Source organism: Anabrus simplex, chromosome 2, assembly GCF_040414725.1.
Source record: "Anabrus simplex isolate iqAnaSimp1 chromosome 2, ASM4041472v1, whole genome shotgun sequence".
Taxonomy (NCBI): Eukaryota; Metazoa; Arthropoda; class Insecta; order Orthoptera; family Tettigoniidae; genus Anabrus; species Anabrus simplex.
In genome coordinates, this window is record NC_090266.1 from 114,258,935 (window position 1) to 114,284,334 (window position 25,400).

A 25,400-nucleotide genomic window follows, 5' to 3' on the forward strand; every position below is an offset into this window, starting at 1 on the left:
AATCACTTTTAAATTTTGAGTGGCCTGATGACGGAAGAAAGATATAATGTGGAGGAAGCGCCTGCCCTTATATTGGGTAGTGACTTTGAAGAAGATGATATAGATGTTGATTCCCATAGGGAATCTGAAACATTTGTCCCAAATGAGTAAATTTATAATACCAATATAAATGGTCCGTTATTGGATATTATAAATTTTCCAGCTAACTCATTCCTGGTCACCAGCGTTTCGCCCCCGTAAGCTAGGCTTGGCTCTTCAGTTGGTACCTAGCACACCTACCAAGACGCGTGGCTAGTGCATACCGTGGAGGCCACTGCGTAGGCTACTTGAAGCCACCGGCAGTGCCAATGCACCATGAGAGACTTAGTCGAGCCCAGCCTAGCACATGAGGGCAAAACGCTGGCGACCAGGAATGAGTTAGCTGGAAAATTTATAATGTCCAATAACGGACCATTTATATTGGTATTTGAAGAAGATGACGATGATATTGACTTGTCATCTGATTCTGGTGACGAAACGACTTCAATCACACCTTCTACTTCAGGCATGTTTTCTATTTCAGTTACTGCTTCGTAGTCTAAAACGTCAGCCTACTTCAACGATTCAACTAAAGATGAAGATAGTGAACATGAAGACCAGGTGCCTGAACCACCGAGCATAAAACTAAATTGGAAAAAGAAGAATCTAAAGCCGAAGAAACATAATTTCGACGCAGCTAATTTTGCACTGAAAAGTTTAGTGAACAATGTAAGTTTCCTTCAGCTGTATATAACGCGAATATCATAACTCTTCCGTGTGAGGAGATTAATATACTTTTCTCAGAAGGTGGCTGCAGGTGAAGTTCCGCATTAAAAGTGAAACAAAATACATTTCACCTCTTTCTGTACACTCCTCACGTTGCGAGCCATATGCGGACGGGAGAGCGGAGCGAGACAAGTATCCCGCACAGTGGTCTAGTTGAGCTACTCGCTGCTTGCATCCAGAGGGTCATGCCACCGTACTCGCTACGCCAGAGTGAAAGGGTTAATTCCCAGGTTGAAGGTAGCCAGGCTAATCCCTCCATCCCACTTATGAACAAGGATTTATGCCTGTATCGAGAGTGTTTTCGTTTACTCTGCTCATCTGAACACAGAAATGATGACTAATTATGTCCTAAGATTTTAGTCGTTTAGGGGCTGACTAGCTGAAGGTTTTAGTGCATGCTCAGATCCCACGGATGAATGTGTGTTCCGTTCGCAGTCAGGAGGTAAAAATATTAGGAAACGTGTTGTCCATTTCTGGAGAGACATAAGGTAATGATTTTAATCAATCAATCAATGAATCAATCATTCATCTGCATTTAGGGCTGTCGCACAGGTGGCAGATTCCATGTCAATTTTTTACCTAGCTTTCTTTCTAAACATTTCCAATGATCATGGATATTTATTGAACATTTCCCTTGATAATTATACCAGTTCCTCCTTTAAATGAATATTTTCCCTAGTTGTCTTCTTGAATTACAAATTTAGCTATATATTACGATCTTTCCTACTTTTAAAACTCCACTCATGTTTATTCGTCTACTTATGTCATTCCACTCCAACACTCCACTGACAGCTGGAAGTATACCAGATAGAAGAGCAACTTGTCAACTTACTCCCAAGTCCTTCCAGTCCAAAGTTTGCAACAATTTTGTAACACTTCTCCTTTGATATAGATGTTGATTCCCATAGGGAACCCAAAATATTTGTCCTGAATGAGCAAATTTATGATGTCCAATAACGGACCATTATATTGGTATTATAAATTTGCTCATTCAGGACACATATTTTGTGTTACCTATGGGAATCAACATCTATATCATCTGATGGCCAGGCAGGCATCAATTTTTGGAAATGAGGCATAGCTCTCATAGTGCATTGGCACTGCTGGTGTCTTCAAGTAGCCTAAGCAGTGCCCTCCACGATATGCACTAGCCTTGCATCTTGGGAGGTGTGCTAATTCCCAACTGACGAGCCCAACTTAGCACACGGGGGTGAAACGCAGGCAACCAAGAATGAGTTAGCTGGAAAATTTATAATGTCCAATAATGGATCATTATATTGGTATTATGAATTTGCTCATTCAGGACAAATATTTTGGGTTCCCTATGGGAATCAACATCTATATCATCTAATGGCCAAGCAGGCATCAATTTTTGGAAATGAGGCATAGCTCTCATAGTGCATTGGCACTGCTGGTGGCTTCAGGTAGCCTAAGCAGTGGCCTCCACGGTATGCACTAGCCTTGCGTCTTGGGAGGTGTGCTAAGTCCCAACTGACGAGCCCAACTTAGCCCACGGGGGTGAAACGCAGGCAACCAAGAATGAGTTAGCTGGAAAATTTATAATGTTCAATAACGGACCATTATATTGGTATACACTTCTCCTTTGTCGGAAATCACCCAGAACAAATCGTACCGCTTTCCTTTGAATTTTTTCCAGTTCTTGTATCAAGTAGCCCTGGTGAGAAAGTTCATGTACACCTAGGGTTTCCAACCGTCTGGCTTTTGCCGGACATGTCCTGCTTTTCAATCATTTTGGTTATGTCCGGCCGGCATTTCTAATTTATCGACATTATCCGGCATTTTTCGTTACAAGATTGCTCACTTAGGTTTTTGGTTGAAGACAGCATGTTATTGTATAGTACATCAACTCCATGTGCTCAGGGCGCTACTTCCGAGGGTGGAAATAAGTAATACTAATATTCGATATATTGAACTCGAAGTCCAGGCATCGATCAACCAATCAACACGCTTCATTTACACGTTTATATTGAGAGAAACCGGAAGTGTCGAGAGCTACAGTTTACATGTGCTTGCCATATGATTTGCAGCTATCGTGTTTGGCTATCTGGTTGTCGCCGTAAATTATAGTGCGAGTATGCAGCGAGTGGAGTGAAATATTAATCTCATTGCATCCTATTACGTAACGGTATGTCATCTTTGCAACCTGAAAGGAGTGAATCTAAAAAAAGACAGTGTAAATTTTCAGATAAACTAAAACATAAGTATCCTTGCTTTACTCACGGACGCAGTGAAAGTGAAGCAAAATGTGCAGTGTGTGATAGTTATGTTAATGTCGGATACAAAGGTGTTGGTGACTTGGAAAGACACGTTAACAGTGAAAAACAAGCATGTCCAAATGAAAGTTCTGAATGTATATCCTCCTATGTTTCAGATACTCTCAAAAAGCATAGAATTACTTCTAGATGCATTGCATTTTCTGGAGACAATGCCAATGTTAATTTTTGAGGCCTTGCACACAGGGAAGGGAAGAATGTATTCTCTGCTCTCAAAAAAGACTTGAATGAAAACATAGTAGGTGTTGGATGTTCTGCTCACATTCTACATAACTGTTTTCAACATGGAGCTGATGCTCTTCCTGTTGATACTGTGTCTGTGGTGATGAAAATTTTCAACTTCTTTCATATATATGCAGTGCGCACTCAGGAACTGAAAGACTTTTGTGAATTTGTTGATGTAAATTATCTGCAGCTTTTAAATCATTCTAAGACTAGGTGGTTAACATTGCATCCAGCAGTTAAAAGAATCCTGCAATTGTTCCCAGCTCTGAAATCCTACTTTCTTTCTCAGGGTAGGAAGTCAGTGCCTTCATCAATTAGAAACTTCCTTAAAAATGACTTTTCAGAGCTCTATCTTTTGCTTCTTTCCTCAACCATGCACATTTTTCACTATAAAATTTTGTCACTTGAGAAAGAACATAATTCAGTTGTAGAAGTGCTTGAACTATTAGAATCTGTCCAATCTTCATTGAAAGGCACACTTGAAGGTCAATTCATTCCCCTTAAAGTCAGACAGATGTTAAATACATTTTCAGAAGATGGTGTGGATAAAGAATGCAAAGTGTTTATGGAGAATGTATCTTGTTTCTATGAAACCTGCACTGAGTACTTGGATAAATGGATGCATCCTATAGAGGAATTCAAGTGTTTCAAATGGTTGAAACTTCAAAACATTAAAGACCTCATATTTGATGGTATTGTACCATGTATTCAGTACTTACAGTCAAAAGGTGTAGAAATAGATGATTCAAAATTATTCGACCAGTTCTGCAACGTAAGGGCTTTTCCTATTTTTTTTTTTTTTTTTTTTTTTGCTAGGGGCTTTACGTCGCACCGACACAGATAGGTCTTATGGCGACGATGGGATAGGAAAGCCCTAGGAGTTGGAAGGAAGCGGCCGTGGCCTTAATTAAGGTACAGCCCCAGCATTTGCTCGGTGTGAAAATGGGAAACCACGGAAAACCATCTTCAGGGCTCCCGATAGTGGGATTCGAACCTACTATCTCCCGGATCCTAAAACTTCAACTTTGGATAAAGATACAACAATAGACCATCAATGGTCTGTTTTTTTTAATAAGTGCCAGAACATTAAGGTATTTTCTGAACTTTTGAACATTTGCCAGTTTTCTTTGCCATACCAGGCAGCAATGCCTCCACTGAATGTGTGTTTTTATTCATAAATGCTCAATGGACAAAGGAAAGGAACCGTTTGTTGATAGAATCAGTGAAAGGAATGTTACTTGTGAAGTTCAGTTTCAAAGATGTGTCGTGTGAAGAATTTTATAAATATGTACTTCAAGAAAATAACTCGCGTCTTCTTTCAAAAGTAGGTTCTGTTGAAAATACAGCTTCAAGGAAATGAACTGCAGCAAGGACTGATCATTAAGTAAGGTATTTCCTTTTGTAAAAAGTTGTGCGTAATATATGTATAATTTTGTTATCGATTGAAATTGTCAGGCATTTTTCTTAAATGTCCTGCTTTTTGCTAAGCAATGTCCTGCATTTGGAAATTTTCAGTTGGTAACCCTATGTACACCTCAGTCTGAAATAAAGCCATTATCCAGTCGCAATATGCTTGTTGTTCGGTGTTTTGATTTAATATTTGACGTTTATCCCTCTTGATACTAGCGTTATAATAATATTATAACTGGCAACTTCATTTGTTAACCTACATATCCGGCAATAGGGGGGAGGGGGCAAAATTTTGGGGATTCCACTGGTACCTGGTATAAATGCATGCTGGTCCTTTCATCGCCTTGCAGAAAAGCCGTTATGTTATTCCAACAATACTAATAACTGATAAAAATCACCGGGCGAGTTGGCCGTGCGCGTAGAGGTGCGCGGCTGTGAGCTTGCATCCGGGAGATAGTAGGTTCGAATCCCACTATCGGCAGCCCTGAAGATGGTTTTCCGTGGTTTCCCATTTTCACACCAGGCAAATGCTGGGGCTGTACCATAATTAAGGCCACGGCCGCTTCCTTCCAACTCCTAGGCCTTTCCTGTCCTATCGTCGCCATAAGACCTATCTGTGTCGGTACGACGTAAAACCCCTAGCAAGAAGATAAAAATCACAGTATTACTCACGTGCCATAATGCCAACCATAAAAATGCAACATTAAAGAAACGACAACAACAAAGAATAACTAGAACGATAATGATATATTCTATAGCTAGCAAAGCAAAGAGCAAAGTCATCTCCATGGAGGGTTGGAAGGTGAAGGCTTCCACTACCCGTAACCTTGGCACTTGATGGAGTTGAGTGGTTAGCTCTACGTCCGGCCGCCTTTGCCCCCAGGAATTAACCTGGTATTGTCCAACACGTTGGCTGAATGGCCAGCGTACTGGCCTTTGGATCAGAGGGTTCCGGGTTTGATTTCCAGCCGGGTCGGGGATTTTAACCTTCATTGGTTAATTCCAATGGCCCGGGGGCTGGGTGTTTCTGCTGTCCCCAATATCCCTGCAACTCACACACCACACATAACCCTATCCTCCCCCACAATATCACGCATTAACCTACACATGGCAGATGTCGCCCACCCTCATCGGAGGGTCTGCGTTACAAGGGCTGCACTCGGCTAGAAATAGCCCCCCGAAACCTGGTACTCATTTTAGTGGAGGGTGAGTCAACCTCAGAGCCATGTGACCTCCGGAAGTGGAAATCTCGCTTCTTAAATTTTATGACTTTCTGATGGGAATTCGAACCCACGTCCTTCCGAGCGAACGTATTCTATAGCTACCTTGTCATTTTATTTCACCGTATCTAGCTCCTAAGCCGGCCCCGTGGTGTAGGGATAGTGTGCCTGCCTCTTACCCAGAGGCCCCGGGTTCGATTCCCAGCCAGGCCAGGGATTTTTACCTGGACCTGAGGGCTGGTTCGAGGTCCGCTGAGCCTACGTGATTAGAATTGAGGAGCTATCTGACGGTGAAATAGCAGCCCCGGTCTAGAAAGCCAAGAATAACGGCCGAGAGGATTCGTCGTGCTGACCACACGACACCTCGTAATCTGCAGGCTTTCGGGCTGAGCAGCGATCGCTTGGTAGGCCAAGGCACTTCAAGGGCTGTAGTGCCATGGGGTTTGGTTTGGATCTAGCTCTTAATAATCCACTTCAGTTGCTTTGTGAATGGCCCTGCAGTTTATTTGCACCTTTCCCTTCTTCCTCAACCGTGACGTAGTAATATCATGGGGACGTAAAGAGTAAATGCCAAATTTCACGGTTAACATTAGCTTATCCACAAACCGTACGTAGTAAAAGTCTCCGATCCTCTTTGTTTCAAGCCTTTCCTAACTGCGCGAGGAATAATAACGGAGGTGATCACGATACTTTAATTTTTCTCAAAAAACAAGTATACGCCCCCTCCCCCAGCCGCCCCCAGCACCAAAACCATTGAAAACCTAACCAACAACAATTTTACACTGACGAATTATTTTTGTAAGCTAATATGTACTTTCTCCCTTCTGTTTCCACTCATGTCCGTTGGTTAGCACTTATTATTATTATTATTATTATTATTATTATTATTATTATTATTATTATTATTATTATTATTATTATTATTATTATTATTATTATTATTATTATTCAAGTGCCAACTGCTCGAAGATCAGTTACCATTATAGAGTTTCTTTCTTTAGATGATTCAGCATGGAACAGCTCAATAGTGGAACAGTTGAACCCACTGGCGTAGCCAAGGGGGGGGCCCACTGGGGCCGCCCCCCCCCCCCCAAAATGTCTCCTGAAACTAGAGCGAGGATCAGCCGTTGTTTTACGTACGATACGAACAACTTAAAACTTACGCCTAAATGACGATTTAACGTAGCGACAAAGAATCTACTAGCAGGGCTCAATACGGCCATTCATAATTCTCCATATTTGTACTGCTTGAATGAAAGGAAGTCACTTAGGATTGTGATGAGCGAGGATATTTCACTGTAGAGCCCTCAGTATTGCGAATGTGTTGACAAATGCCAAAAGATGAGGAAAGGGGCAATTAGCCAGGGATTACTCAGTAGGGGGCCGGAACGTGACCACCGAGATAATGGGGTCCACAGCCAGAAATAGTTGAACAACGTCGTGTCAGCTTTTGAAGATCAGTTCCACGAAACTGGGGTTGTACCGTGGTTGAAACATGTGCTGTGTTTAAGTTGCAGCGTTCGGAAGACTGTGACAGGATTGTGAGCTGCACGTTAGTTTCTCATTTTGTGCCATATAATAACTTTGTCACTAAGGGCAAAATAATGTGCATCCTCGGTAAGTTATGATTTTTTTAAAATTCTAATTGCAAGACAGATCGCAGATGCGTACCTTAGTTCTATAGGTAGGTCTATATATTTTGTCAAATGCCCGGGGACTGATTGGAACCTCAAATGGCACCATCAAAAGTGCATGTAACTATCTTGTAATTAGCGGACGTGATAACTCACTTCCAATGGTTCTATCTTCTCATCAAGACGGCCGGTCGATGCATGAAACATTTTTAAAATGGGAAGTCACGTTCTTTTGATACAGATTCTGCTTAAAACACTAGGTCGCGTGCCTTACCTTTCTTTAGTACTTTTGAGTAATAACCGCATCATTTATGATGGTGTATTTTGAGTATCAACCATTCTTCGGGCTTACCTTGTACCTTAAATGGTGAGTGGATGCAGTGGCGTACCCACGAAATAATTTCAGTGGCCAAGTCTAGGCCAGTAGCGTGGATACAACTTTTCCATGAAAGGGGTTGTGAAAAGATGTTTTATTTTGTATTTAGAATTTGCTTTACGTCGCACCATAGGTCTTATGGCAACGATGGGAAAGTAAAGGGTTAGGTGTGGGAAGGAAGCGGCCGTAGCCTTAATTGTATGTTGTATGTTCAGTCTTCAGCCCTAAGACTGGTTGGATCCTCAACAGCTCCGCCATCAGCTGTCATTAAGGTGTGAAAATGGGAAACCACGGAAAACCATCTTTAGGGCTGCCGACAGTGGGGTTCGAAGCGGATGCAAGCACACAGCTGTGCGCCCTTAACCGCACGGCCAACTCGCCCGGTGGATATGAAAAGAAAGCCGGTCCTACCGAGTGCGGTGACGGATCTTCTGTAGATATTGATGGTTTTGGTTGTTACCATGTAATTATATCCAACATTCGAAATCATAGCTTCTGTACTCTAAACCGGCTCCATTATTGAAACTGATCGTGAAATTGATAATATCGTTCTTCGTTTGTGAGGAAGTAGAATCTTCATTTAATTTTTCTTCTAAAAAAAAAGAACCACTTTGGTACTATGCCCCGTGAAGGTGACTACCTGCCAGGTCGTAGATATTTCGATCACGGGAGACTCATGGCCAACTCTATTGCACCCACAAACAAGGCTGTATCTTCCCGATCCCATGCCTTTCTTAACTCTGTCAGTGGCGGGCATCGAATGCAGGATGCCTTAAGTCTAATTCTAAAATAAGGTGACCTGAAAGTAACAAGCCGACCCCGCGGCGTAGGAGTAGCTTGCCTGCCTCTTACCGGAGGCCCCGGGTTCGATTCCCGGCCAGGTCAGGGTTTTTACCTGGATCTGAGGACTTTGCTGGCAGGATGTAGTGTTTACAGTGCACTATGTCTTCTGGTATGGGCTAGAATAAATTTGTTACTTTCATTGACCTGTCTCAGTCTCATCCTTGGCTTTGACAATATGAAAGTGACCGAGGTATGAGCGATGCTAATAATGCCATTCCTTATGCAGCCAGTCCCTGTTCTGAATGGTGTGAAAATATCGCTCATAGGGTCAGTTGGTGCATGCATTTCAGTGGGCTTGGCAGACTGATATGTAATAGCAACTTCTGGCTCAGTGAGGAAAGCAACGGGAAACTACCTCACTCCTCACTTCCCTAGTATGCCTCTTCAGTGACACCTAGGCTATCTATGACAGCTGTTGGTGGAACTGTAGAGGATCAAACCAGCCTTCGGGCTGAAAACCCAACATACATACTGAGGACTGGTTCGAGGTACACTCAGCCCACGAGCTTATAATTGAGGAGCTATCTGACGTTGAGATAACGGCCCCGGTCTAGAAAGCCTAGAATAACGGCGGAGAGGATTCGTCATGCTGACCACAAGACACCTCATAATTTGCAGGATTTCGGGCTGAACAGCGGTCGCTTGGTAGGCGATGGCCCTTCGGGGCTGTTACGCCATGGAGTTTGGTTTGGAAAAGTGTACAGAGAAGTAAGCGACACCCCTGCAAGGCTCTTTAGCTTCCAGCTAGTTCTTCCGTCCGGTCTCGTGCATTTAGGACAGTTGGAAAACGTACGCCTTAATAAATGCTCTTCATAAAACCTGTGTAAACATACTAACTGAATCTATTTATAACAATAATCACAAACGCCTCCTTTTCATGTGGTTCAGTTGGTTGAGTCGCTGTCCTTCTGATTCCGAGTTCGCAGGTTCAAATCCCGACTTTGGTCGGTGGCCCTCAAAACAGTGTTGAAATGGCAACAGCTCCATGTCGTTGGTTTCTGGCACGTTAATAAAAATTATACATACGAATATTAGCGTCACAAAACTGTAACTTAATGCTACTATATTCTGCACCCCAGGCTTACGAGGGAAACGAATTAACAATTTGCTTTACGTCGCAACGACACTGATAGGCCTTATGGTGACGGTGGGATAGGAAAGGCGTAGGAGTGGGATGGAAGCGGCCGTTCCCTTAATTAAGGTACAGCCCCAGCATTTGCCTGGTGTGAAAATGGGAAACCACGGGAAACCATTTTCAGGGCTGCCGACAGAAGGGTTCGAGTCCACTGGCTCCCGGATGCAAGCTCACAACTGCGCTGCCCTAACCGCAAGGGAAACAAATAGGACAAGGTAAACACTCCCTAGCCATGGGCGCCCGCAGGATCTTTTCCAGGGGGGGGGCACATTAACAATTTTCTTGAATATAAAAACCAATATAACATCAGCAACTAAATTCTTTACAGAAACTTCCAGTTATAACATATGCTAGATGACTGTAAGTAATTTCAGTTTATGAAATAATCTGGTATGATATTAAACAATTGAACATCAACATCTTTAGAATTCCAGGGGGGCAAGTGGGGGGGCAAGTGCCCCCCCTTGCCCCCCCTTGCGGGCGCCCATGTCCCTAGCGTATGGTGTGACATATATTTTTCTTAACCAACTAACAAAATGTCTATACCCATACCCCTTACATTCTATATTTATTTATTTATTAGTGCCTTTTTTACAGTAGCGAAGTTAGGGCTCGAGGCCCTCTCGTATACTTAACCACATACTAATCAAAATCTTAAATAGAATACTGAGATACGTAAAACAGTTAAAACTACATAAATTAATAGTTTTAAAAATGCATGTAAATACATTACTAACTAAATTAATATTAAAACTAATTAATATTGAAAAGTGTGCGACTGCATGGCTAAATGGTTAGCGAGTTGGCCTTTGGTCACAGGGGTCCTGGATTCGATTCCCAGCAGGGTCGGGAATTTTAACCATCATTGGTTAATTTCGCTAGCACGGGGGCTGGGTGTATGTGTCGTCTTCATCATCATTACATTCTCATCCCGACGCGAGCCTAACATGTCCTCGGACACTTCTGGCACTAAAACCCATACGCCATTTCATTTCAATATTAAAAACTCTTAAAAATTACATCCTCAGGCACGCACACATTCACACTTCAACCATTCAGTCAGCTGTCCTCAGCAGGTAGTCTCGGCAGGTTTAATTTAATTTCGTGTGGCTATTTCTAGCCGAGTGCAGCCCTTGTAAGGCAGACCCTCCGATGAGGGTGGGCGGCATCTGCCATGTGTAGGTAACTGCGTGTTATTGTGGTGGAGGATAGTGTTATGTGTGGTGTGTGAGTTGCAGGGATGTTGGGGACAGCACAAACACCCAGCCTCCGGGCCATTGGAATTAACCAAAGAAGGTTAAAATCCCCGACCCGGCCGGGAATCGAACTCGGAACCCTCTGAACCGAAGGCCAGTACGCTGACCATTCAGCCAACGAGTCGGACGTCTCGGCAGGTGACCTTAAATCTTAATAAAGAGCTAGTTTCTCTGACCTGAGCTGACAGGGAATTCCATAATGTGACGCCGATCACCACAAATAATCTATTAATTGCATTTGTGCGGTGCAGTGGAATAGAAAGATAGGATCTAGAACGTGTATTTAAGTTGTGAAATGATGATAAAAAGGTGAATTTAGAAGAAATATACAGTGGCTGACTTTCAGCTAACACTCCTAAACACCATCGTTAAAGTGTGTAGCTGCCGACGTTTATCAGGCTTCAGCCATGGGACAGCCTCATAGTATGGGGTGGTATGAACATCGTACCCGATGTTGTAAATAAATCTCAGGCAGGAATTCAGTGCTCGTTGAAGTTTAAGTGTTTCTTCTCTCGTCATATCAACTAATACAACGTAACAGTAATCAAGAATAGGGGGAATGAGTGTCTGTATTCGTTTTGCCTTTTGCTCAAATGGAAATATGTCCCTCTGCCGTTTAAGAGGGTGAAGCACTCCAAAGGTCTTTTTTTTTTTTTTTTTTACGTATTTCTTTCGTGTACCAGAACAATCAAGTGTTTCATTCATAATTAAGCCAAGATTTTTAACCGGTTTACTGTGGGGAATAATGTTCCCATTCAGTAGGATAGGCGGGATTGCGACATTGTTTGAGCAGCTCAGTAATTTTCGTGGTACCGGGCTCGATAGCTGCAGTAGCTTAAGTGCGGCCAGTATCCAGTATTCGGGAGATAGTAGGTTCGAACCCCACTGTCGGCAGCCCTGAAAATGGTTTTCCGTGATTTCCCATTTTCACACCAGGCAAATGCTGGGGCTGTACCTTAATTAAGGCCACGGCCGCTTCCTTCCAACTCCTAGAACTTCCCTGTCCCATCGTCGCCATAAGACCTATCTGTGTCGGTGCGACGTAAAGCAACTAGCAAAAAAAAAAAAAAATTTTTCGTGGTCCAATTATGATTGCCTGAGCCCGCCTGGTGGCCATGATCGTTAAGGCGCTGAAGTCTAAAACGGTCTAACACCGAGGTTAGCCGGTTCGAGTCCCGTTGGTCGAAAAAATTTTCACCATCAGAATGTTGGCCGGCAGGGTAGGGGAGGTGTTGGTATACAATTTCTAATCACTAGATTGCGTGCCAAAAGCCTGGATTAAATTCCAAACCTCTCCGCAGTGCTCATATGGAGTGAGGGCATATGACGCTGTTGATGGTGATTCGTCCGTCGGATGGGGACGTTAAGCCTTGAGCAGACCCCTTGGTGCTATTCGGCAGGAGTAGGCTATGTGCCGGCACCGGGTTTCACCCTCTCCCTACTATCATATATCACGTCATTCATTTCATCTCCCATTAACTCCTCTGATGAGGTTGACGTCAGGAAGGGCATCCGGTCATAAAAAAACCGCCACGACAAATTCATCTCACCTCATACCCGACCCCGTAGGGAAACGGGACAAGGGTTGGACAAACAATTATGATTGCCTGAGATTTTGTGGAGTTTGAGAATTTCGTTGTGCATATATACCGAGTCATCAGAGGTCATTGTTAATATCTTGTCTTGCAGTGTCGATATGTTATTTCCTGTCACGGATGGTATGTCATTGATATAAATACAGAAAAGCATCTGGCCGTAAAACAGGGCCAAATTCACATGTATGACACAGTTCGCACCCGTGACCCCCACAGATGTAGGAAAAACGGAAGAAGAAGAAGAAGAAGAAGAAGCAGAAGATGATGATGATGATGATGATGATGATGATGATGATGATGATTACTATTAGCTTCCGGAATCCGCACGAATCCGCCACTCTTACTTGGATCCAAGGACACTAATTTCCTTTTTAGGTATTCTATACCACCTAACTCTGGAAGTTTGGTCACCTAAAAATGGGCCCCCCCCCCCAAACTGAAATCCTGGCTACGCTACTGTCTCACAATATTTTCGAGGTCACGTTGCAGTTGCTCACAATCTTGTAACTTATTTATCACTCTATAGAGAATAACATCATCCGCAAAAAGCCTTACCACCGATTCCACTCCTTTACTCATATCATTTATATATATAAGAAAACATAAAGGTCCGATATCACTGCCCTGAGGAACTCCCCTCTCAACTATTACAGGGTCAGACAAGGCTTCACCTACACTAACTCTCTGAGATCTATTTTCTAGAAATATAGCAACCCATTCAGTCACTCTTTTGTCTAGTCCAATTGCACTCATTTTTGCCAGTAGTCTCCCATGATCCACCCTATCAAATGCTTTAGACATGTCAATCGCGATACAGTCCATTTGACTTCCAGAATCCAAGATATCTGCTATATCTTGCTGGAATCCTACAAGTTGAGCTTCAGTGGAATAACCTTTCCTAAAACCGAATTGCCTTCTATCGAACCAGTTATTAATTTCACAAACATGTCTAATATAATCAGAAAGAATGCCTTCCCAAAGCTTACATACAATGCATGTCAAACTTACTGGCCTGTAATTTTCAGCTTTATGTCTATCACCCTTTCCTTTATACACAGGAGCTACTATAGCAACTCTCCATTCATCTGGTATAGCTCCTTCGGTCAAACAATAATCAAATAAGTACTTCAGATATGGTACTATATCCCAACCCATTGTCTTTAGTATATCCCCAGAAATCTGATCAATTCCAGCCGCTTTTCTAGTTTTCAACTTTTGTATCTTATTGTAAATGTCATTATTATCATATGTAAATTTTATTACTTCTTTGGCCTTAGTCTCTTCCTCTATCTCGACATTATCCTTGTAACCAACAATCTTTACATACTGCTGACAGTACATACATTTGAATGCATCTGACATCTTAACACGGATGACTTCGTTGAACTATACTCAAACAGCATCAACAATCATGTTGGAAATTTGAATCGAAGTCCTACGGAAGTACGTGGCAGAGGACGATCATTGTAAGTACCTAGGTGTTAATACGGTATGCGCCAAAATATACAGTAGTGGAAATTATGCCATTGGCATTACCTTACTTATCGAGATGATAGTGTAAATGTTCAAAATGTGCTCCATTGGGCTATAGGCAGTGTTCATAACGATCACGCAGATTTTGCAACATATTCTGGAACATAGGTTGCTGCAGAGTCCCGAAGAACGAGACGGTCTTCTGTCGTAATGCAGGCACAGTTTTGGGTGGATCTGGACAATTGAAAATTTGCTCCTATAACATTCCCCGCACGTAAGTATCAGGTGTGTGAGATCGGGGGAATGTGATGGGGAGAGAAATTCAGCCCCGCTGAAAATTAATCGTCCTGGAAAGGTTTCTTGCAGCATAGCCATAGTCTGTTGAGCGGTGTGGCAGGTCGCCCCGTCTTGTTGGAACCACTGTCTATTCATCTGCATATTCTTGGCACGACAAAACCTTCTTAGATCCTGAATAAATGGCCTGATCACCATGTTTCTAAAGCGTTCCTGGTTAACAGTAAGAGGTGCACCATCATCATTCTCTATGAAATATGGACCTAGCACACCGTTTCCTGACAATGCACACCAAATCGTCACACGCACACTATGTAGCGGTTTCTGGACTATAGTGTCTGGCCTCTCGAAACCAAGAAAGCGAGTTGTTTGGCGATTGATAAAACCGTCCAAGTGAATGTGACTTTCGTCGGAGTACCACACGTTGAACAATAAATCTGGATCCTCGTACACCATGGCCAAAAATCGTGCACAATATTCCACCCTGACATGCCTAACGTGCTCCGTCAATCGTTGCCCAACCTGTATTCGGTAAGGAAATCCACCTATGTCTTCAAACAATCATCGAAGTGACGTAGGGCTGATGTTTAATTTCAGGGCTATTCGACGAAGTTTTCGCTTTGGAGACTGAACACCTGATTGAGGACACATACATGATTTTCATTTCTGGACATAGTTACTGGCCTACCAGAACTTCCCTTGCGTTGACACAATACACTACCCGTACGAAGAAATTTTTTACCAATAGATAGCATAACAGTGTTGCTAGGAGCTGGTTTATTGAAGTGTTCACAATGCCCTTGCTGGCAGGACCTAGTGTTTACAGTGCACTATATTTTCTGGTATAGGCTAGAGCAATTTTGTTATTTTGTTACTTTCATTGATCTGTCTCTGGCTTATCCTTGGCTTAGACGATATGAAAGTGACTGAGGTGTGGGCGATGCTAGTAATGCCATTCCTTGTGCAGCCAGCCCCTGCTATGAATGGTGTGAAAATGTTGCTGAATGGGTCGGTTGGTGAATGCATTTCAGTGTGCTTGGCACACTGATTTGTAATAGCAACTTCTGGCACGGTGAGGAAAGCAACGGGAAACTACCTCACTCCTCAATTCCCTACTACGCCTCTTCAGTGATGCCTAGGCTATCTATGACAGCTGATGGCAGAGCTGTTGAGAATCCAACAAGCCTTAGGGCTGAAGACTGAACATACATACATGCACACGATATTGTTCCGCCGCTAACTTTAAACTAGGTCCACCTTGATAACCGTTTCTGTGCGAGCGAAAATAATACTCCACTATAAACACTTATTCCTCCGTCGCGAGACCGATTGTCACTTCCAATTACAGAGCACAAAGTTCTTTACACAACTAACAATTCATCATGGCGATGTAAATACACGCAGACGCTCAGGCGTGCGCATGCGCACTGCGCGAAAATGAGTAGGCCTATTGTGTATTTAGGCGCATACCGTATAAGGGAAGATCTTCATAGGGCTAATCACATAAATATGATTGTAAATAAAGGGTCAGATCTCTGCACATGGTTATGATGGTATTTAGGGGTTGTAGTCACTGGCGTAGCCAGGGGGGGGGGCCAGGGGGGCCGGGCCAAGGCCGCACTAGATAGACAGGCCACAAGGCTCGGACCGTGACGTCACGCTAGTGGCTGGCGTTCAGCATGGCAGTGTAGGGCCCGCTCTCACTTTCACCATGATATTGTTCATTTATTCAACGTTAACGATAAAAGTGAACCCTCCTTCAATTGTGGCTTTACTTAGGCTTGTATACTACACGAGTTTTATGCGGGGAGAAAACTGGCAGGGCAGTACATGTACATTTCTTTACGTAAAATTATGATGACATCTGTCACTTGTAACTCAACACGGTATCTTTAAAAGATTAGAACGCATAATACGTATACAAAAAGTTTTAATGTTTCTAGGAACATGCATGATGGCAATTCACAACAATAGTCTGAAACCTTTCTTAGAAATTAAGCTGCAACTTAAAACTTACCTAACAATTCCTAAGGTTTCAGTTCGTACATTTTTATTTTCCTGAGGATTTCTTCTTCTCAGCGATGAGTTTATCTACGGTAACTTTTCTATTGTTATTCAATAGTCAGAATTTTTCTCTGAGAATCCTCATGCAAAAACATTAGTATACAGGTTTACATTTTGTAGCTCTAAAAGAGTCTGGTACAACACCTTTTGGTACAGGGCAGGAGCAAGCCAAGGCCGCACTAGATAGACTCAGACATTTTTTGTCTGACTCAGAGTTGTCAAAGTCAGGATAAGTTGTCAGCTTGATTAAGCTAGTTATTTATTAAGATTTTAAATAAATGACCAGTATCAAACAATTTTTTGTGTGTGTGTGTTTCGTCAAATGGATTTTGAAAAGTGGTTTGTAAATTGCTTTTGCACAGCTTTTCAAACATGTTCCTGTTATTATTAGAAATTATGCATGCTACCTTATAAGCTATAGGACTATCTGTTAATACTTTAAAGACTTGCAAATTTAGTTCTTCTAAGAAATGTCACGTTAGGTTCTTACATGGAAACAAATCAACAACGTCTTTATTTTTTTAAAGACTGGATGACAACATAAAAGTTTGTGCAGTTGTAGCTAATGCAGTGTTATTTTCTCCGCTTTTACTACTAAAAGCAACTCCCTCTACCTTTCCTACTAGCGGGCGATCTGGCCGTGCGGTTAGGGGTGTGCGGCTGTGAACGTGCATCGGGAGATAGTGGGTTCAAATCCCACTGTCGGCAGCCCTGAAGAAGGTTTTTCCGCAGTTTCCCATTTTCACACCAGGCAAATGCTGGGGCTGTACCTTAATTAAGGCCATGGCCGCTTCCTTCCAGCTGTTAGGCCTCTCCTATCCCATCGTCGCCATAAGACCTATCTGTGTCGGTGCGACGTAAAGCCACTAGCAAAAACAAAAATAAAACCTTTCGTCCTTTATAGTTCAGCTCACGTTTTATGTAGACTCCATTCAACAAGTTACAAAATAGTTTATGCTCCTTTAACAATTTTAGTTTCTTTTCAAGTAATTCCAATGTGAATCATCAATACCCGAATTTCCCCGTGCCTAGTTTTGCAGTAAAATACTGTGAATAACCAAGTGAGGCATTGTAAGAAACGTTGACTGTCTTATCTTCTTTTACGCCCCAGGAAATGCGAAAAATATTGAAGTGAACCATGTTATTAGAATACAGGAGTAAGATACTTTCTTTGCAAAGGCTATATTTAACTGTTTCTTAAGAAAATTATAATTTATCAGTAATGATACACTCATCAATTTCACTTTCAATTTCATCGATTATTTTGTGTACAGATTCTATTTTGTCGTGGACAGTCACTTTTGAGTTACGAGCAGGTCGAAACAGGAAGTTATAAATACTTTTCTAATTTGACCATTTTAATATCTTGCCCCCATCACCTAATGCACGTATATCAGGGTTATCACTCATGAAAATATCATGTTTAATGGATTTAAAATCAAGAGCCTCGTTTAATGTTAAGGAAGTACCAATTTTCGGAATGTTTTCCTCAATCATATACATTTTGAAAATACAGACTTTGGCTGCTAAAGTTGACGGAAATTTTGTCCAAATCTAATTTGCGTTTAATACTGAAATTACCCTGAACGTCATCGAAGTCCTTGATCCTGTCATATTCTTCCTCAGCTTTCTTTATTTCCTTCCTCTTTCCGTTTTTCAATTTCTTCTTGTCTTTGAATAGGATTTTTGCTCGTTGTTGGAAGATTTTTTATACAGATAGGCAGGCACATTTTAAAACCTAGGAATAGCATCGTTTGAGAGTTTTAAATGCTTAGGTTTTACAGTTAAAAGAGACTCATCAGGTCTTTTAACGGAATCGTCCCTAATTACGAAACTTCGTCGAAGTGTTTTATGCACACAACTGAGCTTGCTGAAGGGATGAATTCGGTTCGATGGATAGCTATGATTCACTTTTGTTTCCGAAACACGCCAGTAGGAAATTTAAACACTGAAATATTAGGCTGTTTTGAACTGTAGTTGATTCTACAACCAGGTATACAACACGACGTGGCCATAATTCACAATGTTCACACACGTTTAAATCATTCAACACCATCGATAGCCTCACTGCTGCGAGGTTCAGATCAGCTTACAAGTCACTGGCGAGAAGTGAAGCGGCTGGCGACTAGTGTGACGTAGCGCCCGAAGTGGAGGGGGAGCCTTATGGCCTGTATATCTAGTTGGCCTTGGCCGGGCCCCCCCCCCCCAAAAAAAAATATTTCCCGAAACTAGAGCGAGGTTCAGCCGTTGTTTTACGTACGGTAGGAACAAATAAAGAACTTACGCCGAAATGTTAAATTAACGTAGCGACAACGGATCTACTAGCAAGGCTCAGTAGGGCCATACATAATTCTCCATACATGTACTGCTTGAAGGAGCTTTAATGGAAGGAAAACACTTAGCATTGTGATGAGCGGGGACATTCCCTGTAGAAGTCTCACTATTAGGAATATAACCACTTGTTGACAAATGTCAAAAGATAAGGAGAAGGGCAATTAACAAGGGATTACTCTGTAGGGGGCCGGAATGTGACTACCGAGGTAACGGGAGGGACCAAGGTCAGAAACAGTTGCAAGCTTACAACATCATGTCAGCTTTTGTATAAACTCGGTTCCTGGAAACAACAATGTCACGTGGTCGCGATTGTCGGGTTGTACCATGCTATAGATATGTGCTGTATTTAACTTGCAGTGTTCGGAAGACTGTGACGGAATTGCGAGCTGCACGTTAGTTAATTTTGTGCCATATTAGTGACATTATTGAAGATGGACCGTTTTGTTATAAAGAAGCCAAAGCTATGCCCATCCTCGGTAAGTTATCAAAATGTATTGTATTCTAACAGCAGCACTAGCATGTACGAGTAGTAGCATGATATGATCGCGGATGTGTGCACAAGTTGTGTTTTGTCAGATGCCCGGGGACTGATTGGAACTTCAAATAGCACCATCAAAAGTGCGGGTAACTATTTCCTAATTGGCGGGCGTGATAGCTCAGTTCCAATGGTTCTATGTTCTCATCAAGACGGCCGAGGTTTGAATCGCAGTCGATGCATGCACAATTTTTGAAATGGCAAGTCACGTTCTGTTGATCTGGAGTCTACTTAAAACCGTAGATCTCGTCGCTAATGATTATAAGATTTAAAATCCCACGAGCCCTAAGGTTGCTTACTTTTTTTAAGTAACTTACTTCTGAATCATTACATCATTTATGTTAGTGTATTTTGAGTATCCAACAATTCTTCGGGCTTTCCTTGTATCTTAAATGGTGAGTGGATTCAGTGGCGTACTCAGTGGGTGCGGTATAAATCCAGGCCAGTAGCGTGGATACGACTTTACCTCAAAGAGGGGGATTTGAAAAGAAAGCCGGTTCTGCCGAGTACGGTGACGGATCTTCAATAAATATTGGTGGCTTTGATTGTTACGATGTAATTATATCCAACAATCGAAATCATAGCTTCTGTACTGTAAACATAAAGCGGCTGCATTATTGATACTGATCGTAAAATTAACAATATCGTTCTTTTGAGAGGAAGTAGAATCTCATTTAATTAATTTGTCTTTTAAAAAAGGAACCCGTTTGGTCTACGCCCCGTGAAGGTGAAGTGTGTCCTAGACATTTCGATTACGGGAGACACAGGGCCAACTCTATTGCACCCACAAACAAGGCTGTATCTTCCCCATCCCATTCGTTTTCTAACTCTGTCAGTGCCGGGAATCGATGCATGATGCCTTAAGTCACCTACAAGGATCGTTAGCTTCCAGCTAATTTTTCCGTCCGGTCTCGTGCATTTAGGACAGTTGGAAAATGTGTGTCTTAATAAATGTTCCTCATACAAAATTTGTAAAAGTGATAACTGTACCTATTTATAACATTAATTACAAACGCCTCCTTTTCATGTGGCTCAGTTGCTGGAGTCGCTGTCCTTCTGAGTCCGAGTTCGCAGGTTCAAATCCAGGCTTGGGTCGGTGGCCCTTAAAAGGGTGTTGTAATTGCAACAGCTCCGTGCCATTGGCTTCTGGCACGTTAAAAATTCTCCTGCGGGATAAACTTCCGACGCTCCGGTGTCTGTAAAGAACTAGCATTTGGGACGAACTTCACAAAAATAAAAGTACTACCCCCAAAAATACGCCGCTGTCACAGATTACCGTATATTAGCACTGGCTCCAGGTTTTTTTTTTAATTTCGTGTGGCTATTTCTAGCCGGGTGCAGCCCTTGTAAGGCAGACCCTCCGATGAGGGTGGGCGGCATCTGCCATGTGTAGGCAACTTCGTGTTAGTGTGGTGGAGGGTAGTGTTAGGTGTGGTGTGTGAGTTGCAGCGATGTTGGGGACAGCACAAACTCCCAGTCCCCGAGCCATTGGAATTAACCAATGAAGATTAAAATCCCCGACCTGGCCGGGAATCGAACTCGGGACCCTCTGAACCGAAGGCCAGTACGCTGACCATTCAGCCAACGATTCGGACGCTCCAGAGTTAAAAACCATAGAACGAGACTAGTCTTGAGGGTTACACACCCACGGGGAATCGGTCTAGCAGGCAGTCGCGCCTGCGTGTTGAATTTCCTTTACTTTCTGTCGTCACTCATTTCGATTCGAACACAGCATGTTTCCATAAAATAATGTGACTAATAAAGTCATTCTAGTGCCGACATAGGCTAGTTTCTATACTTGATAAATTTATAACTTGTTGACCTCATTCAGTGGCGTATGCTGGGATGAAGACGTGGGCACCACTAAACTTAGGTTACCAATTTTCGATAGTTTGTTTAGTGAACGTCAAGCCTTAGGCGTTTTTTTGCCACCAGGGAAGCCAGCTGTGTTATCAACCCTGTTTCACAACCCACTGCCCTGGCTTCTGCCACTGCTAATATTCAAAATCTGATCAGTGAAAATGGTAGCCTAGAGTTCAGCAAATTAAAGCCCGGATTTATTGCTAAATGGATAAAATGCTTGCCTTTGGTTCGAAGGCCCCGGTTCAGTTCTTGGGCTCAACCTTCTCGTACGCTTAATTTATCTGGCTTGGGGAATGGGTGTTTATGACATCTTCGCCACTCGTTTCATCCTTATTAGGTCACCACCAAGCCTTTCCAGAGGCTATGCATTATTATTATTATTATCAAATTAAAATGTAGAATTTTACAGCATTACCAGCAGTCGTACCCGTCGTTCACCGGTTTATTAGCTTCCTCAGTAGATTGGTGGTGGTGTCCGACCTATGATCACGGGTTCGATTCCAAACAACATGAAAGATGGCATTCCATTTAAACAGATCTACCTATGAATATAATATTACCTGTATATTACTTCTCTGTCAGCAGCCCTGCAGTGTCTTCCTACAAGGATGCAGAAGTAGACGGGAGTGAAATACCAGCACTCTGTTTTCTATATTATTAAGTCAGAATTATGAGGCCAGCAAGTCTATTCGATGAGGAACGAATGCTTGTTTGTAATCGATTTCGTGATCATGAGTAGGACACCACCACTTGTCTACTGAGAAAGCTAAAGAACCAGTAAACGACGGGTACGACCGCTCGTAATGCTGTTAATTTCCACATTTTAATTTAATAATAATATCATGGTGTGGGTTACTGTAGTCACGTCCTAGTTCGTGAACCATGGGCAACGGCTGAGTGGCCTAGTAAGTGGTCCTGAGAGTCGAGATACCAGTTGCTACGGAATGGGAGTGGGCATCCTGGATATATGCTGAGTCATGGCCTTCCTTGTGCTCAGGCGGCTAGGGCTATACAATCCATCGGAGGTTCCTAACCCGTCAGAGGAGAGATCCTCACTTGGATTATTTGTAAGTAGGGTAGTATCCTGCTTCATGAATTTACCGAGCTCAGAACATTTTAAGCAAGCCTCGGACCTATGGGAGTAACGGAGTTCCACTCCCATTTGACAGGCGAGGGACTCCTTGGAAACAACTTGGCGAAGGAAATGAAATTCGATGGAGAGTTATCAATATTAATGGGGCTTATGGAAGAAAGGGGGCTGCCTGGCCGAGGCGGTAAAGGCGTGCTCGGTTCGCCCGGAAGGACTGGGTTCGAATCCCTGCCACGAAGTCGTAAAATTTAAGAAACGAGATTTCCACATCCGGAGGTACACATGGCCCTGAGGTTCACTCAGCCTACACCAAAAATGAGTACCAGGTTAATTCCTGGGGGCAAGGCGGCCGGGCGTAGAGCTAACCACTCTACCCCATCACGTGCCGAGGTTAACAATGGTGGAAGCCATTACCTTCCACTCCTCCAAGGGCCTTCATGGCCTGTACGGACGTGACTTTGCTGTGCATTGCTTTGCTTTTGTGGAAGAGTCAGCAAAGAGAATTCATCTGGATGTGCTAGGAGTAAGTGATATTCATGTAAGGGGAGATAAGGAGGAAAGGATAGGAGATTATGAAGTATATTTGATGGGTGTTAAAAAGGGAAGGCCAGAGTATGGGGTAGGGCTGTTCATCAGGAATACTATTGCATGCAACAGAGTTTCTGTTAGGTGGTAAACGAGCGAATGATGTGGGTAGATTTGGCAGTTGGAGAAATTAGGACGAGAATTGTCTCAGTGAATTCACCATGTTAGGGTGCAGATGAGGATGAAATTGACAAGTTTTATGAAGCATTGAGTGACATCGTAGTCACGGTCAACAGCAAGGATAAGATAGTGCTAATGGGCGATTTCAATGCGGGAGCTGGAAATAGAACTGAAGGATATGAAAGGGTAATTCGTAAATGTGGGGAGGATGTGGAAGCTAATGGCTATGGAAAGCGCTTGCTGGACTTTTGTGCTAGTATGGGTTTAGCGGTTACGAATACATTCTTCAAGCATAAGGCTATTCACCGCTACACATGGGAGGCTAGGGGTACCAGATCCATAGTACATTATATCTTAACAGACTTCGAATTCAGGAAATCTGTTAGGAATGTACGGATTTTTCGGGGATTTTTCGATTAAACAGACGACTATCTGATCTGTAGTGAACTAAGTATCTCTAGGCCTAGGATAGAGTAAGTGAAATCTGTCTGCAAACGAATAAGGGTAGAAAATCTCCAGGACGAGGAAATTAGAACGAAGTACATGGGTATAATTAGTAGGAATTTCCGAACAGTGGACAGTAAGCAGGTTCGGGATATAGAAAGAGAATGGGTGGCATACAGGGACGCTGTAGTTGCAACAGCAAGGGAATGCGTGGGAACAACTATGCGCAAAGATGGGAAAAGGCGAACATCTTGGTGGAATGATGAAGTGAGAGCAGCTTGTAAACGTAAAAAGAAGGCTTAGCAGAAATGGCTCCAAACAAGGGCTGATGCAGACAGGGAATTGTACATAGATGAAAGAAACAGAGCGAAACATATAGTTGCTGAATCCAAAACGAAGTCACCGAGCTCGATAGCTGCAGTCGCTTAAGTGCGGCCAGTATCCAGTAATCGGGTGATAGTGGGTTCGAACTCCACTGTCGGCAGCCCTGAAGAAGTTTTTCCGTGGTTTCCCATTTTCACACCAGGCAAATGCTGGGGCTGTACCTTAATTAAGGCCACGGCCGCTTCCTGCCCATTCCTAACCTTTCCCATCCCATCGTCGCCATAAGACATATCTGTGTCGGTGGGAGGTAAAGCAAATAGAAAAAAAAAGAAGTCGTGGGAAGATATAGGTAATAACCTGGAAAGTCTAGGTCAAGCAGCAGGAAAACCTTTCTGGACAGTAATAAAGAATCTTAGGAAGGGAGGGAAAAAGGAAATGAACAGTGTTTTGGGTAATTCAGGTGAACTCATAATAGATCCCGGGGAATCACTGGACAGGTGGAAGGAATGTTTTGAAAATTTCATCGTAAAATCAAATGGTGGTGTCGTGAACAACGGAGGTCAAGGGGAGGAGGAAAATGATGTAGGTGAAATTACGCTTGACGAAGTGGAAAGGGTGGTAAATAAACTCCATTGTCGTACATCAGCAGGAATAGATGAAATGAGACCTGAAATGGTGAAGTGTAGTGGGAAGGCAGGGATGAAATGGCGTTATAGAATAATAAGATTAGCATTGAGTGTTGGTAAGGTACCTTCAGATTGGACAAAAGCAGTAAATGCAGTATCTATAAGCAAGGGAACAGGAAGGCTTGCAACAACTATCGAGGTATCTCATTGATTAGTATACCAGGCAAAGTATTCACTGGCAGATAAATTGTCGATCGTTTAAAATGGTCTACCCTTCACCTTCCTCTTCGTACTCTTAATTCTCCAGCCTTGGCGATTGGGTGTTTATGACGTCTTCGCAATCTTTCATTTTATCCTGAATAGGTCTTTTCCAAAGGCCATGCATAATAATAATAATAATAATAATAATAATATATAATCATTATAGACCGTTAGCCTTTCAGCGTTCAGTCTGCAAGCCTCTGTGAATTTACTATATGTCCTATAATCCTCTATTTACAACTGTTTTTGCACAGTGTCAGAAACTACAGCTTTCTTCCGGGTTTCACCGAAACGGACACACATCCTAAGGAAAGAGCTTGAATCTGATGGTAAAGCTAACTCTGCCATACGCAAGTACTGTGACACTAGATGGGTGGAACGACATGACGCTGTCTCTGTATTCTCCGAGTCATTCCTATGCATTGTTCGAGCCTTGGAGAAAATAATAGCAACAGATCACGACCAGTCTTCAAAAACCAAAGCAACAGGTCTTCACTCTAGCTTATGCTGTTTTTCATTCATTACAACTCTTCCTACAATAAGTAAATTCCTTTCAGTAACTCACAGGTTGTCCAAGTTATTTCAAACAGAGTCT